We start from the raw sequence: 15,467 nt of genomic DNA, 5'->3' as shown, positions 1-15,467 counted from the left end.
CTGTTTTAACGTTAGGATCATGAAGTGCTTTCGTCTTCTGACAGTGTTGCCAAGGAACTGTTATTCTTTGAGCTTGCACAAGTCCTTAAAATAAGCCACCTCGAAATATTTTTCATTTATTCGGTCAAAAATAATGGTCCTCTGACTATGTATTAGGGAGCGTTTTGGAAATTAACAGCAGAAAGCAAAGGAGATCTCTGCCTTCTAGGAGTTGGCAATATAACAGAGATTGACAATAAGTTGATTGACAGTAAATATATGCTAGGGAGTGATAAGTGCTATAAAGACAAAATAAGAGTAAAAGAAATCAGAGATGACTGAGGAAGGCCTCTGTTGATACATGAACAATAATTGTGGTCCTTGAAGTAGAGTGTTCCAGGGAGAGGAACAAACTATAAATGAGCTGAGGCAGACGGGGATTCTTGACTTGTTAGAGGAACAGCAATGAGTCGGGGGGCTTGAATGGTTTGAATATGGGACAGAGTAGTAGAACATGAGCATAAGGAAATTAAGGGGGCCAGGTCATACACAGAAATAGTCCTCAATTTTTTAAACTTCCATGCCTTTGAAAAGAACCTTGAAAAACTATTTTCTCAAACACTGTAAGTAGTTGACAGTAAAATTCTTCACCATGCACCTGAGTAGTTGCAAAGAGTGCAATTACCACATTTTGCAATAATGACATTTTAAAATTGTTATTTCAAATTATCCAATTTAAAAGTGAACATTTAAGTTAAACATTATTGGGGTGCCTGGGTGGCTCAGAGGGTTAAAGCTCTGCCTTTGGCTCAGGTCATGGTCTTGGGGTCCTGGGATCAAGCCCCGCATCAGGCACTCTGTTCAGCAGGGAGTCTGCTTCCTGCTTTCTCTCTCTCTGCTTGTCTCTCTGCCTATTTGTGATCTCTGTCAAATGGATAAATAAAATATTTTCTTTAAAAAAATAAATAAAGTTAAACATTATTTAACAAACACCACCATGCAGTTGAAATACATCCATCAGAAAATGTTTTATTTTGGGGGCACCTGGGTGGCTCAGTTAGTTAAGCCTCCCAACACTTGATTTCAGCTCAGGTCATATCTCCTCAGGATTGTGAAATCCAGCTCTGGGCTGGCTCCGTGCTCAGCCAGGGATTGGTTTGAGATTTTCTCTCTCCCTATCCTTCTGTGCCCGGCCCCTCCCACTCTTGTGTTCTCTTTTCTCTCTCTAAAATAAATAAATCTTTTTTTTTTAATGTTGTATTTTGTTAAATAAACATGGGAAATAAGTTGTTATTGGGATTGTCTTAATGAGATGGCTGGTAGTTTTATCAATTAGTTCATGTAGACCTGAATGTGTTATAACATCTACTTCCATTTTTAATTTTTATAGGTGTAATAAGCACTGTATGAAAAAATTATATATGTGTGTGTACATTTATTTTTATATGTAACAAATTCCCTCGAAACTATCCTTAGCTTGTACCCCTTGGAAAAAATCCCTCTGCTGGATTATCCAAGGAGTACTCCTAACCTAATTTCATGACGCTGAGTGAGATGGGAAGGTTTGGATGAGTTTTGAGCAAAGACTCCAAGCAGTGAAGAGTCACTGGGGCTGCTTCCTAGAGAAATCATGTGTAGGGGTTCAGAGTGGAAGAAAGACCAGTTAGGCTGCTAATAGAATAATAGTTGAGGAATACTGGTTTAGACCTACAGGGTATCTGTGCAGATGGCGAAAAATATGGAGTATATATAATAAAGAGCAAATAAAGACTTTAATCCAAATTCACTTCAAAAAATTGAGTTAATGGGGCTGAATCTCTCGACCAAGTTTTGCTTTGTTGAATTTTTCTTAACCTTTTGAAGCCTGCTACTACTTGCCTTTATTAAAATCCAGTATAAAAGTGTTTTCAGGGACGCCTGGGTGGCTCAGTTGGTTGAGCAGCTGCCTTCGGCTCAGGTCATGATCCCAGCATCCTGGGATCGAGTCCCACATCGGGCTCCTTGCTCCACAGGGAGCCTGCTTCTCCCTCTGACTCTGCCTTCCACTCTGTCTGCCTGTGCTCGCTCTCGCTCCCTCTCTCTCTGACAAATAAATAAAATCTTTAAAAAAAAAAAAAAAGTGTTTTCAAAAACTATATAATTTTATAGAGAAGAAATTGCCCTTCATGAGATTTACTGTGTGCTCTGAAAAGGTAGTACCAGGAAGTAACCTGTCATGGAATATTTGGGGACATACAAACACATACCTAAGTACTTCTTGGGATGCTTAGCTAGCTCAGTCAGTAGAGCGTGTGACTCTTGATCTTGGGGTTGTGAGTTTAAGCTGCACATTGGATATAGAACTTACTCTAAAAATAAATAAACCAGCAGACAGACACCCAAGTATGTCCTTGATTTGCAATGGTAGCTCAGAAATCTTAGGGGAGAAACTAAAACCATTCATAAGGCTGAGACACCATATGCACAAATCTGTCTGATGGAGAATGCATAACACTGAGGCTGAATGTATGTCCTGGAGGCAAAATGCCTGATTTAGGAGTGCCTGGGTGGCTCAGTGGGTTAAAGCCTCTGCCTTCAGCTCAGGTCATGGTCTCAGGGTCCTGGGATCAGGCCCCACATTGGGCTCTCTGCTCCGTAAGGAGCCTGCTTCCCCTTCTCTCTCTGCCTGCCTCTCTACCTACTTGTGATCTCTCTCTGTCAAAATAAATAAATAAAATTTTTTAAAAAATGCCTGATTTGAAGTTTGATTCCACCACCTACTAGCTGTGACTTGGGGTAACTTAGTTAACTTGCCTCAGTTTCCTCATTTGTAAAAAGGTGTTTCATCCTAAGATGACCCACCTTAAGGTTGACAAATATTTGTAAAGTGCTTACAGTACCTGGCACATAGTAAATCTGAAATGAATATAAAGGAGGCAGACCCAAAGGTTCCTGAAGGGGACTGAACTGGAGGGAGAAACAAAGGTACCTTAGGAAAATCTCAAAAAGAGAAATTCTGCTAAGGGCTAAACTGAGCAGTGGGTATAAGTAGAGGCTGTCCCCAGCCATTCCCCTGGCTAAGGCTGCCTTTTACCTTTGACCCTCTTGTACAAGAATTAGGAGAAAAATAGTTCTGAAATGAAGGAGAGCTGTAGGTGCCTAGCAGCTCTGCTATGGAGAAAACCCCCTGAGACTGTTGGTAACCGGAAGTGGAAGGAACTTTCCAGTTGTCCGGAAAAGAGAAAAAGCACTAGAAGTAAATGACATTAAATGAATTAGTGATGGTGAGAGCATAATCCATTGGTTGGGCACAGGAGGTCTGTGACAATAAGGCAGCAGGCCCATAGTAGCATGAAGACTTGTAAGGGCCGGTTCTGCAGCTCTTGGGCCCAGCAAGCATGGTCAATAGCAGGAGCAGAAGAGCGCCTGGGGGCCAGCAGAGGAATGCTGAACTGCCATTGAGATTTGGAGCATTTCTTGAATGTCATACTTAACACTCATGAGTGGGTGAGGCCATCAGGTCTTAAAGGTGAAATTTTGTGATTTAAAGTTCACTTCTCGAGGCGCCTGGGTCGCTCAGTCTTAAGCGTCTGCCTTCAGGTCATGATCTGGCTTCTTGCCCAGCAGGGAGCCTGCTTCTCCCTCTCCCACTCCCTCTGCTTGTGCTCTCTCTCTCTTGCTGTATCTGTCTCTGTCAAATAAATAAATGAAATCTTTAAAAATAAATAAGTTCACTTCTCAACAGTGTTGATTCATAAGTGCATGCTCCTGGGACTCAAGTTATCCTTGGACTTAGTGGGATGTCCAGCTTCAGAGAAGGGACCTTCCTAATACAAATTGTTGAAAGAGGAAATAAAAAGGGGTGATGTTGAGAAGAGCAAATTTTTGTCTAGAAGTGAGTGCAGCACCACACTGAGGGAAAGGAAAACAAGCACAAGAAATCTCCATGGTCTGTTTGGGTAGAAGACCCATCAGGCCCCCAGATACCCTGACAACCAAGAAGAACAAAGTCCTCACCTGGGGAGAGAGATATTTAGAATATCCCAAGAAGGATATCCCTGGAACAAAAATAATCTGCTAGCATTAAGAGGCAAAAAAGGCAGACTTGACAATGTATCTCAAAAAAGGTATGGAGTAATAGTTGGCCACTGCCTTATTTCTTACAAAACAGAAATGGCCTGACTTCTTTTAAGTGTAACATACTTTAAGTGATCTCATGCAGGGACACCTGGCTGGCTCAGTCAAGACAGCATGCAACTTTTGATTTTGGGTGTTGAGTCCATGGTCAAAGGAGCAAGACTGATACAAAGCGAAGGTCAAGCAAAGCTTTAATTCACACCAAGCATTGAGAATCAAATGACCAGCCAGGGCTGTCTCTTGCAAAGAGGCAACGTCTCTCTGCCTTACAGACTAGCTTTTAAGGGCAAAGGCTGTGTGGTTGGGCCTGGCCACGCACAGGTGGCCAATGAGATTGTAACACAGAGAAAGCTGCACAGTCCTGCTAGGTCACACATAAGTGACCAATTGAATTACAATTTACACTATAGTAGATATTTGAACTAGCCTATCACCTTGGTCAGAATTGGTGCCCAAAGGGCACCCAAAGGGGGGGGCATACTCCTTGGTAGCTAGGGAGACAGTATGCGCCCCCACCTGGCCTGACCCACCCTTGTATTTGGGCTTTGTTACCTGGTACTGGTTTCCGGGACTTGTTTTTAAGTAAGTTCACTGAAGGAGGGGTCACGGTTAGGATGGAGCTGCTCTGGCTAAATAGGCCCTTACACTGGGGTCCTGAGGTTAAGCCCCATGTTGGGTGTAGACCTTACTTTAAAAAAAAAAAAATTGATCTTATACACAAGAATTCTGATCTTGAATGGCTAACAGAATATTTTTGTTGGACAGTTCTGATTTAACTAGAACTGGCTTATGGTTAAATTAATACAATCAGCTTTTTAAATTTTGGTAGTAACTCTAGTTCAGCAAGTGATAGCACTCCTTTCCCTTCTAAAGATATAACTGGGGCACCTGGGTGGCTCAGTGGGCTAAAGCCTCTGCCTTCGGGCTCAGGTCATGATCCCAGGGTTCTGGGGTTTGAGCCCCACATGGGCTCTCTGCTTAGCGGGGAGCCTGCTCCCCGCTCCCCCCACCCCCGCCTTTTCTGCCTACTTGTGATCTCTTTCTGTCAAATAAATAAATAAAATCTTTAAAAAAAAAAGATATAACTGGACTTGATTAGTAACGTTCAACTCTTCACAAAGATGGTGAATGCCATCTCAAAACCAAAGGAGATTGCTTTTTATATTTAGATTTCTATAACTGGTCATATTAATATATTTAAATACTGAAGAAATGCCTTCACTGTTTCATAGAACTGAGCAAGACTCACCTGTCCTTCAATGTGTGTTCATTGGGCTGTTACAGTGCTGAAGATAAGGTAGCAATGTCCAATTTATCTTTTGGTCTTAATTATGCCAACTGAAATTCCCTGTATCTACAATGCTGCCTTTTACTCAATGAAAGGTATTTTAGTGTGGTTTATGTGTAATGTCAAAGAATATTTAACACTTCTCACATTTTGTAAATTACCTGTAAGATCAGATGTTTTTAAAAATCAGCATGACAGGGGCACCTTGGTGGCTCAGGGGGCTAAGACTCTGCCTTTGCTCATGATTCCAGGGTCTTGAGAATCGAGCCCCTCATCGGGCTCTGTGTTTGGCGGGGAGCCTGCTTCCCCTTTCTCTCTCTGCCTGCCTCTCTGCCTACTTGTGATCTCTCTCTGTCAAATAAATAAATAAATAAAATCTTAAAAAAAAAAAAATATCAGGGGAGCCTAGGTAGCTCAGTTAAGGCCTCTGCCTTCAGGTCAGGTCATGGTCCCAGGGTCTTGGGATTGAGCCCCACATCAGGCTCTCTGCTTGGTGGAGAACCTGTTTCTCCCTCTTTCTCTGCCTGCCTCTCTGCCTACTTGTGATCTCTCTCTGTCAAATAAATAAATAAAATCTTTTAAAAAAATCAGCATGACATATAATAGCAAGTTAAACTTCGTTTTTGAATCCTTTACTATCTAAGTAAGACTGAGTTATAATTCAGGATTGTCTTGGGGTGCCTGGCTAGCTCAGTCAGTGGAGCATGTGACTCGATCTCAGGGTTGTGAGTTCGAACCCCGCACTGGGTGTAGAGCTTACTTAAAAATTAAAAGAATGGGGCACCTGGGTGGCTCAGTGGGTTAAAGCCTCTGCCTTTGGCTCAGGTCATGATCCCTGAGTCTTGGGATCGAGCCCTTCATTGGGCTCTCTGCTCAGCAGGGAGCCTGCTTCCCCCTCTCTTTCTGCCTGCCTCTCTGCCTACTTGTGATCTCTCTCTGTCAAATAAATAAATAAAATATTTTTTTAAAAAAAAGGTTTATCTTTAAACAGCGATTCACAAACACATAAAACTGTAGAACTCACATATATTCATGTGTGTATATATATGTGTGTGTGTATATATATATACATATATATATAAATATAGATAATGGTGTTTTTGTCAACTCATTAGAAGGATTAAAACAGAGGATATATACCATCAGCACAGATTTGTAAATTATGTACTCATAAGGCTTAAGATGCTGAAAATCAAAGAAAAAATAATAAAGATCATTAGTCAACATTTCATGATGCTATTCAAAGTGTACTTCAACTTCTAGGTTCTATGTTGTCTGAATGAATGTGAGAACTACTAGTACCAACAAAAAAGAGATGGATGGCAGAGCTGAGCCTAACTGCTAACTCTTGTTTTTTTCCATATTTCTAAGGCCTTCCAGGAGCACATTAGTAATCCCAGTAATAAACAAGACATTTGAACAGGAGTTTATAATTTACAAAGTCATTTCATATACATTATCTCTAATTCTTGCAACCAGTAAGATACATCCCAAATGAGGGGCACCTGGGTGGCTCAATTGGTTAAGCATCTGCCTTTGTGTTCAGGTCTTGATGGCAGGGTCCTGGGAATGAACCCCATGTCAGGCTCCCTGCTCAGGGGGGACTCTACACCTCCCCACCGCTCATGCTCTTTCTCTTGCTCCCTGTCTCAAACAAACAAACAAATAAATAAATAAAACTTAAAAAAGAGAGAGAGAGAGAGAGAAGCGCCTGGGTGGCTCAGCTGGTTAAGCATCTGCCTTTGGTTCAGGTCATGATCCCAGGATCCAGGATCGAGTCTGAGTCCTGCCCAGTGGGGAGCTTGCTTCTCCCTCTGCCTGCCACTCCCCCTGCTTGTGTATGCACACGCGCTCTCCCTCTGGCAAATAAAATCTTTTTTTTTATTTTTTTCAAAAAAATTTTGAAAGATACATCTCAAATTAGGCAATAAGTTGCCATCACTTGAGTGTATTGTAATGTATTAGCTGTTGTTACATAATAAGGTTTTCATTTTTTCTATTATAAACAATAATGTGATAAACATGATGAATAATTCTTTGCATGTCTATAATTATTTCTGTTGAATATTTCTAAAATATAATTGCTGATTCAGCAAGTAGACCCATTGTAAAAATTTTCAGTAAATAAATTTGAAGGGTTCCTATTAAGTTATCAGATAACTAGATTGTTTTTGATATATTTTGCTACTATAAATACAGGTGGAATTAACATGTAGTCTTTTTTTCAAATTTCAGTTTATTTCTCTAAAGGTATCTCCTCACATCTCTCTCATTCCTTAGCCTACCCTGGCCTGTTTCCACTCCCATCACTTACAAAGCAGCTCTTGATAAGGTCATCGATGACCTCCATGTTTTAAAATCCAGTGGACATATTTTATTCCCCAACCTTACACATCTTCACACCATTGGCCATCCCCCTGCTGGAATCACTTAACTTCCTTGGCTTTCATGAAACCACACTCTCTTGGTTTTCCCACTGCTTCTTAGATGGCTGTTTCTCTTTTACAGATCTTGACAAGGGTCCCCATGACCAGAAAAGAAGAATTCACAGGACTGAGAAGAGCTATTATACTTATAGTTATGGTTTATTACAGTGAAATAATACAAATTAAAATCACTAGAGGGATAAATACTACTTGGAGTAAAATCCAAGAAGAAGCACACATAAGGTTCCAGGGGTCCCCTTCCAGTGGAATTGCACAGGCATTAATTCTCCCAGCAGTGATGTGTGACAACACGCAGGTTGCCAAGCCGGGAAACTCACCCAAGCCTTGGTGGACAGGGTTTTTTTATTGGGGATCTGTCATGTAAGCATAGAGTCCCCACCTAACTGACCCCAGCTAGTTGTCTCCAGCCCGCAGAAGTCATTGATACAACATGGCCCACACCTCAGGCATACAAAACACTCTCATTAGAGTATTTCAAGGACTCAGATACTATCTTCTGGGGGTCAGTCAAGCACAAGTTTGACTAAAGACAGGCCGTTCTTTGGAATGTGTGGGGGTTAAACCATCCAGGCCTAAGTTCGCCCTTTCCTGCACTTCTCACTCTTACTTAATGTTAGACTTTCTCAATACTTATCTTCTCGATCCATTTTCTTCTCCCCTAGGCAAACCCATCCATGCTACAGTTTTATTTGCCATGCATGCAATGATAGTTCCTAAGTGTGTAATTTCAGCCCAGGTCTAATCTTTGAAATCTAGATCCACCTTGACAACTCCCTATTTAATATCTCCACATGAATGTCTTAAAGGCACCTCAAATTCATCATGTCAAAGACTCAGTAATCTTCTCCCTAAACCTCTTCATCTTCTTCCAGTCCCTACCTCAGTGAATGCTGTTACTGGGGCGCTTGGATGGCTCAGTCAGTTGAGAGGCCAACTCTTGGTTCCAGCTCACGTCATGATCTCACGGTGGTGAGATCCAGCCCTGTGTCAAGATCTGCTCAGCCCAGAGTCTGCTTCAGATTCCTTCTCCCTCTCACTCCTGCTCATACTCTCTCTCAAATAAATACATAAAATCTTTAAGAAAAAAAAAATGCTGTTGGGGCGCCTGGGTGATTCAGTGGGTTAAAGCCTCTGCCTTCGGCTCAGGTCATGATCTCAGGGTCCTGGGATCAAGCCCCACACTGGGCTCTCTGCTCTACAGGGAGACTGCTTCTCCCTCTCTCTCTGCCTGCCTGCTTGTGATCTCTCACTTTCTCTCTGTCAAATAAATAAATAAAATCTTTAAAAAAAAAAAAAAAAGATGTCTAGCTATTAAAAAAAAAAAAACCTGTTACCATTCACTTAGTTGTGCTGGAAAGAAAGACATTTAGAAGAAAAATTAATTGATTTTTACTAACAGATCGTATATAAGAGGGAGTCATCCTTGAAACCTACAACTTTTTGCCACGCATCCAACCTATTACCCTGTTCCGTCATTTTGACTTTCTACATATTTCTCCAAATCCCACCATTTCTCTCTATTTCCATTGTTACCACCCTAAATCAACTTACCACCCTCAAAATACCACTACCCTCACCTCCACATGCACTTGTGACTCCTTTGCAACACATTGTCTAAACTGCAGTAAGAGTCATCTTTTCAAACAGAAACTGATCCCTGCTTTCTGAACCCTCATCTCCATGACTTTCCCTTGCTTTAAGGATGAAAAACAAAATCCTGAGGGCCTATAAGACCCTGTTTCATTTGGCCTGATGACATCCTGTTTTCCCCCTTGCTGTTTGCAATGTAGCTACACTGGCCTTTTAGTTTCTTCACTGTCCCACGCTCTATACTGCCTCAGGGACTTTGCACAATATGTCATCGAGCTTGAATGATCATTTCTCCTACCACCACCATCCACTTTGCAGAGTTAATTCCTACTCAAATTTGGGGTCTCTGCTCAAGCAGTATTTTCACAGAAAGCTTCTGTCTAAATCAGTTTTCTTTCTGGGATGCCTGGCTGGCTCAGCTGGAAGAGTGTGTAATACTTAATCATGGCTCGTGCGTTCGAGCCCCATGTTGGGTGTAGAGATTACTTAAAAATAAACTTTAAGTCAGTTTTCCTTCTTAAATATTCTCACAGATGCCTGTTTCTTTCCTTCAGAAGCAGTGTAGTATAACGGTTAGAAGCAGGGACCAGACTATCTGGGTTTGAATTCCAGCTCAACCACTTACTTATTAGCTGTGTGACCTTGGACAGGTTACTTCACCTCTCTCTGCCCAAGTTTCATGATCTGCAAATGGGTAAGATAGTGATAAAAGTACATACATATTATATTGCATATAATACGTAATTTTATGTGATTAAATTAATACATAGAGGGGCGCCTGGGTGGCTCAGTGGGTTAAGCCGCTGCCTTCGGCTCAGGTCATGATCTCGGGGTCCTGGGATCGAGCCCCACATCGGGCTCTCTGCTCAGCAGGGAGCCTGCTTCCCTCTCTCTCTCTCTGCCTGCCTCTCCGTCTACTTGTGATTTCTCTCTGTCAAATAAATAAATAAAATCTTTAAAAAAAAAAAAAAAAAAAAAAAAAATTAATACATAGAAAGTTTGGAATATAAACTAGCAAATGTACAGTACACAATGTTTCCTTTTATCATTAAGTTCTCAATTTGCAATAATGCATTCATTAGCATGATTATCTGATTGGTGTGTCCTTTCTCTTTTTTTTTTAACTTGTCTCCTTTTTGTAAAGATCTTTTTTTTTGAAGTGCTCCCTGACCAACATGAGACTCAAACTCACAACCCTGAGATCAAGAGTTAGAGTTGCATGCTCTAGTGACTGAACCCAAGTACCTTGATATTTGCCTCTCGGAATAGGCTTCATGAATAGATTATATCTATTTCTGATTACCATCTTATTAACATTGCCTGGCGCATAGGTGCTCATAAATATTTGATAAATTAAAAAATGATTCTTAAAATTATTAGATCAAAAATTTGCACAGGTTAAGTATTTTCTGATACCCATAATCCAAATGCTCAGAGGACGGTTAATTTTGTTTATAAGAAGAGAGAGACTTGGAATATGTAGGTGGTTTAGTCGGTTAAGTGTCTGCCTTCAGGGACGACTGGGTAGCTAAGGCATTAAGCGCTGGCCTTTGGTTCAGGTCATGAACCCAGGGTCCTGAGACTGAGCCTTGCATCAGGCTCCTTGTTCAGCGGGAAGTCTGCTTCTCCCTCTCCCACTCCCCCTGCTTGTGTTCCATCTCTCGCTGTGTCTCTCTGTGTCAATAAATAAATAAAATCTTTTAAAAAAAAAGTGTCTGGAGTGCCTGAGTGGCTCGTGGGTTAAAGCCTCTGCCTTCCGCTCAGGTCCTGATCCCAGGGTCCTGGGATAGAGCCCCACATCAGGCTCTCTGCTTAGCAGGGAGCCTGTTTCCTCCTCTCTCTCTGCCTGCTTCTCTGTCCACTTTTGATCTCTGTCTGTCAAATAAATAAATTTTTTAAAAAATCTTTAAAATAGGGCGCCTGGGTGGCTCAGTGGGTTAAGCCACTGCCTTCGGCTCAGGTCATGATCTCAGGGTCCTCGGATCGAGTCCCGTGTCGGGCTCTCTGCTCAGCAGGGAGTCTGCTTCCTCCTCTCTCTCTCTCTCTGCCTGCCTCTCTGCTTACTTGTGATCTCTCTCTGTCAAATAAATAAATAAAATATTTTAAAAAAAAATCTTTAAAATATTTAAAAAAAAATTTTTTTTAAAAAGTGTCCGCCTTCAGCTCAGGTCATGATCCCAGGGTCCTGAGATGGAGCCTGGAATTGGCCTCCTTGCTCAGCGGGGAGTCTGCTCTCCCTTTCCCGCTCCCCCTGCTTGTGTTCCCTCTCTTGCTATCTCTCTATCTGTCAAATAAATAAACAAAATCTTTTAAAAAAGAAGAAGAAGGGAAAGACCTGACCATGTTTATGCTTAAAAGAAAGAACTAATGATATTCCAGAGTTTGAAAATTAAGAAAAGACAGGAAAATTTTTAGCGGGAAAAATAGGATGTGGAACACAGATGAGTAGATCAGTCTAGGATAAGAGAAAGGATACCATTGCCTCAAAATGATGGGAAAGGAAATTGAGTACTGTGAAGATGTAGCTAATTTTTTGGCTTCAGGTTTGGGGATAAAGAAAAATAGGAAAAGCCTGCATAGCCTCTGGAAAGAAGCAAGACCTTGTGCTAAAAGAAGGGGCATCAGTAAAGGGAGTGGGGCAGTTAGAATTCTTTCGGCTGCAAGAAACACAAGATGAGGGAAGAGTGGGTACTGAGAAGGCAGTCAGCATGGTCTGTCACAACTGATAAATAAAAAGTCACTGAGCTCCTCTTCTTTCCCTTTCCTCTACCCTTCCCCAACAATTCAGCCCAGAAGCCATTAAGTGGGCTCAACAATGTAAGTATCCATACCTGAGGGGCTGTGGTCCAGAGCAGAGAGTTGAACACTGGGCAGGGGTGTCCCAGGGGTTGAGGGGTCAGCCTTGTGCAGGGTGCCAAAGTTGGCTCAGGGTGAGGAGAAAGGCTTCTGCCCAGGAGAATGGGCCATCAAGAAGTTTGAAAAAAGGGGGCGCCTGGGTGGCTCAGTTGGTTGAGCGACTGCATTCAGCTCAGGTCATGATCCTGGAGTTCCAGGATTGAGCCCCACATGGGGCTCTCTGCTCAGCAGAGGGTCTGCTTCTCCCTCCGCCCTTCCCCCTCTCATGCTCTCTCTCATTCTCTGTCTCAAATAAATAAAATCTTAAGAAAAAAAAAAGTCTACATAGGGGTTGCCACCCGGCACAGCTAGTAAAATCCAGAGCAGGGTGAGGAAGTTGTCCCCCTTGGGTGGTGGTAGGGGTACGCTGCATGGGACATCAGAGGAAGAACAGGCTGAGAAGGGTGGCTGCGCACAAGGGGATGGCCCAGTCCTGGTGTAAGAGCCCAAGATGGATGGAGAAGGCATCCATATGAGAGGAAGGCCCAGTGATAGATCCTGAGCAGGTTAAGGAAGAAATCCAATGGGAGGACAGCCTTGAGTACGGCCTTGAGTACACGGGTTAGTCCAGCACAGCATAGCCCAACAGGGTGAAGGGGGGCATCAGTACCGGAATGGGACTGTCATAAAATGTCAGAGACCCAGTGGGGTGAGGACACCCTCTTCAGCTACAAATACAGAAGGAAAAAATGAAAATGAACTCTGCAATGCTGGGTTGGAATTGTGGTGTCTATTGGTCCTTGGGGATGTCAATATATAGAGAGAGTAGGGAAGTAAATATAGACAGGAGTGCCTGGCTAGCTCAGTCCAAAGAGCGTGTGGCTCCTGATCTCCTGGTCATGAGTTCCAGCCTCATGCTGGGTGTAGAGATTGCGAAAGAAGGAAGGAAAGGAGGCAGGAAAGAAGTAACATACATGTGTGTTTTTATGCACATGTATATGAAAGGGAGGCAACACTTTTTTACTCTCTTCACATCTCTGGCTGGGCCTCAGAATTAAATGGATTTAAGACAGATTAACAGGAGAAAAGCTTACAGATTTATTTGATATAAGGTTTACATAACATGGGAGCCTTCATCAGGAAATGAAGACCCAAGGAATTGACAAAAATGCAAGGGCTTATATATGACATTGAACAAAGAGAGGCAATTATGGGAAAGTAACTAAAATATATGGGGAACCTAAAGGAAGATAGGAGTTTATTTATTTATTTATTTATTTATTTATTCATTTGAACATTTTTGTTCATTTTTTGTTCATTTCATTCATTCATTCATTCATTCATTCATTCATCTCTACACCCAAGGTGGGGCTCAAATTCACTACCCCGAGATCGGGAGTCACACACTCTTCCCACTGAGCCAGCCAGGTGCTCTAATTAAGAATTAGTTTATCTTAGCAGGGTGTATTTTTTGTCTCTGTTTTTTCAGTGAACTATGGCACCTTCTGTTAATGGTAAATTACTACATATGCCCTTCCCTGCCTCCCACCTTCACTCTGCTCAGCCCTCCCAAATTAACAAGAAAAAGAGCAAATATCTGCTAATATACTGACAGCAGTATCACTCGCTTCAATGATCTCATCTGCCAATAATTTTTTAATTTTTATTTTTTTAAAGATTTTATTTATTTATTTGACAGAGAGAGAGAGAGAGAGAGAGTGACATCACAAGTAGGCAGAAAGGCAGGCAGAGAGAGAGGGGGAAACAGGCTCCCTGCTGAGCAGAGAGCCCAATGTGGGGCTCGATCCCAGGACCCTGAAATTATGACCCAAGCCGAAGGCAAAGGCTTAACCCACTGAGCCACCCAGGTGCCTCCCCCCCTTATTTTAAAGATTATATTTCCTGCCAGTAATTTTAAAGGGCCCCAGTAAACTCCAGATTTTGCTGACAAATATCTTGGGAATGTGTATGTCTCTGTTCGTGGGGCCCGAATGGAATATTATCTTCACTATATAGCTCTGGCTTCTGGGTACCAGTTAGGTGGTATTCTTAAGTCACTGATTTTAGTAGATCATCCTCACATCCTGACAGAAATATCTGCTTCGGGGCGCCTGGGTGGCTCAGTGGGTTAAGCCGCTGCCTTCGGCTCAGGTCATGATCTCAGGGTCCTGGGATCGAGTCCCGCATCGGGCTCTCTGCTTGGCAGGGAGCCTGCTTCCTCCTCTCTCTCTCTGCCTGCCTCTGTGCCTCTATGCCTACTTGTGATCTCTGTCAAATAAATAAATAAATAAAAATCTTTAAAAAAAAAAAAAAAAAGAAATATCTGCTTCGCATGTCTCAAGAGAAATGGAAATAAACCATGCACATGAGTGTATGGAATCAAATATCATTCAAAATAATGTGATTCAAATTATTCAAAATAATTCCCTCATCCAGGGAATGAGACTGCATGATACAATTTCTAAAGCTTAAGAAGGCTTGGTGGAAGAAAGAAGCATCGAGTCCACCATAATCAGCACCTTTCTTTCCTCTTGTAAAAGATACTCCTTACTTCATTTCTCTGCAGAGGCTGGGACATCCACACTAGGGCCCTGAGGTTTCAGTCAACCACGGGAACGAGGATGTATTCAGGGCTTTGGAGCCTCCCCAGGGGGAGGAGGAGGTGGAGGCAACATCAGACACGTACCCCAGAGCCCCAGGAAGGGGTCAGTGTGGACGTGAAGGGCAGACTGCTGCCCAGTGGCCAGGAGCCAAGTCTACAACAGGGCACACGGGAGCTTAACAAGGTCTGTGTGTATAGAATTCTCTTAGCCTCAGCTCCCCATCGCTGAGGATAAGAATGTTCCTTTTCTCCTGGTGTAGGGAGAGCATGTTTCACATGGGGGCTTCATCTCCTGCTTTCAGGAAGAAAAGAAGGATGGTAGTCACAGTACCCTTCCGGCAACGGCTGTTTTCTAAGTGCCTTTCGCTTAAAAGAATCCTTCCACCAAAGTAGTGTATTTGGGGGTGGCATATTCTGCCACACTTCATATATTTGTGCATATGTATATGTGTGTGATATAAATAGATATATATTCCTTAGGCCTACTCACAGAGAGGCTTGCGAACAACAGCACTCCAACAGCAACAAACACTCTAGCACCCACCCAGATCCTGGCTTTTAAATGCTCTTCTCTTTTGTTTATTTATGTTTTTAAGATTTTATTTACCAA

Source organism: Mustela putorius, unplaced genomic scaffold (genome assembly GCF_011764305.1).
Source record: "Mustela putorius furo isolate JIRA1106 unplaced genomic scaffold, ASM1176430v1.1 tig00000585_pilon_pilon_pilon, whole genome shotgun sequence".
NCBI classification, from domain to species: domain Eukaryota; kingdom Metazoa; phylum Chordata; class Mammalia; order Carnivora; family Mustelidae; genus Mustela; species Mustela putorius.
The sequence above is the reverse complement of the archived record's forward strand: the minus strand, read 5'-3'. Positions refer to the sequence as shown.